We start from the raw sequence: 2,500 nt of genomic DNA, 5'->3' as shown, positions 1-2,500 counted from the left end.
AGGCAGCAGTAGTCTCGTCCGCAGCTCTGACTAAAAGACCAAACACTCAAAAGAAAAAAAAATAAACAAAAGAGTTAATGGCCATTCACTAGTTAACGAAGGAGGAGGGGCGAAGGTTATCACCGAACTCTTATGAAAAGGGCAGTTAACATTTACTCCTGCCGAAGACCGAATTTATTTATAAACACTGAAATAACTTAATTTAACATAACATTCGGCAATTCTCTTATTTGGTTTTTCCAGCTGCACTTTCATTTCGTGACACACTTGTCGCAACAGCTGTAGTAAGAGATTTCGATGTTTGTTTTTCCAATTTAGTTTCTTCTATTAAAGAGAATAGAAAGCTATTTTTCTAATCTCTTTGCTAACAACTTTTCTAAAAGAACATCTAACCCCACTCATGAGTCAGTCCAAATCTTACCTGTCTTGCTATCTTCCAAGCCTTGTCCTTCCTTACATTTGCCATCAATTTTTTCTTCTTTGGAGAACTTTTATTTTCTTGCAACTATCCAGTTGTTTCTCTAACTTCCATCGAGTCATCATTTAGTACTCCATTATCTGTAAATGTCGACAAGTCAATATCCACTCCCATTTCTATTCTTTAAACGCATATTTAGGATAGGTAAGGTCAGGTCATAAACTTGCGACTACATCGTTTGTCATCTCTTTTGCCTGATTCATCACTTCATTTCTAAAAAGTGTAAATAAAAAACAAAACAATTGTTCTCATACTCGGGTGATTTGGTATCAACAAAAAATGTTTCAGCCACATAAAACAGATCAATTGTTCACTGTATGTTTGTTCAGTTTTTTGTATTAGAGGTTAATTAAAGAATCCAATAATGATTCACATGTATTCCCGAGGAATTAGTTCATTCATTGGTAAATAATTCACTTTACAAATGGCACACAAGAACTGTACTGAACAACTCAACGAACGTTTGTATGTCCATGCTTTATGCTTCAATAAAATAAACACCGCAATATATTATAGTAGGGTGGTTGAGGTTATTAGTAATAGAAAGAAAAAATTAATGAGACTTAGGAGTTGATTTACTTAAGTAGAAAAGAAATGGGTTATATTTTCACGAAGGCGGGTTACTTCAATCTAAGGACAGACGGTCATTTGAGTTCTAGTTTAAAAAACAGCGAGGTTTCAACTTATAGAATTTTGAACATGAAATGTACGCGCTCGCGCGCGTTCGCGCGCACACACACACACACACACACACACAGTCGTTAAGCCGTGAAATGAGATTGGTTTGAATCTCCTTAGAGAGAGAGAGAGAGAGAGAGAGAGAGAGAGAGAGAGAGAGAGAGAGAGAGAGAGAGAGAGAGAGAGAGAGCTTTAGTATATGGAGTGGTAGAGAGAGAGAGGTAAAATATTTACCTGGTTCCCATGTGGAACGTGTTCAGACTATAAACAGCGGGACGCTGTAAAATTTCCTTGCTCGTAACAGGGAAAAAAAAAAAAAAGAGTACTGACCAACACGTTAAAAAATTTATTTCTGTAAAAATGAAAAGACTTTTTAAATAACCACTTGCCTCACCTTATTTTTTTCATATATATGTGCTTCCCCTTAGGAATGACTAGTTAGTATTAGCCTTTATGGTCGAAGAAATTCTTATGCTCTCCACCGCTTTGGCTGTCTATGTTGTTGTCCCCAACACAGGTTTTACCTTGAATTTTTTGGCTGGTAAGGTTTGTGTCATATATATATATATATATATATATATATATATATATATATATATATATATATATATATATACACATATATTCATCAGCCATTACTAGTCCAATATAGAACAAAGGACTCAGACATGTTGTACTTGCGTCTGTTTATGGTCTTCAAAGTCACTCCACACTCGCAAACTTTCTTAGTTCATCAATCCATCGTCTTCTCTTCCTTACCCTGCTTCTTTTACAATCTCTAGTGACCCATTCTGTTATTCTTAATGCGCACCTAATATCTGTCATTCTCATTATATGTCCTGCCCACGTCCATTTATATTTCTTGCATATAGCTCTCCGAGTTGTAACTAGCTTATATTCTAAGGCTTTAGTAAGGCTCCAAGTTTCTGATGCATAAGTTGAAACTACTAGGACCATCTGATTGAATGCTTTCCTTTTTAGAGAAAGTGGCATTTTAACTTTCATAATCTTATTTTGTTTTCCAAAGCTCTCCATCCCATGCTTATCGTTCTTTTGATTTCGGTCTCATGTCCCAGTGAAACACTAACTATCTGTCCTAGGTACATATATTTATTAATTAACAATATCTTGAGGTTCGTCAATAACCTTTATTTGTTGTCTCTGCATTTTCATGTAACATTATCATAGTTCTACTCATGTACATATTCAGTCCCATATATCTGCTTTCTATATTCAAATCTTCCATCATCTTTTGCAGTTCCCTCCCCCCCCCCCATGATTCAATAACATTACTATGCCATCTGCAAATCTTGAGTTGTTAAGGTATTCCTCATTAAGATTAAT

Source organism: Palaemon carinicauda, chromosome 15 (genome assembly GCF_036898095.1).
Source record: "Palaemon carinicauda isolate YSFRI2023 chromosome 15, ASM3689809v2, whole genome shotgun sequence".
NCBI classification, from domain to species: Eukaryota; Metazoa; Arthropoda; class Malacostraca; order Decapoda; family Palaemonidae; genus Palaemon; species Palaemon carinicauda.
Note: the sequence above shows the minus strand (reverse complement) of the source record.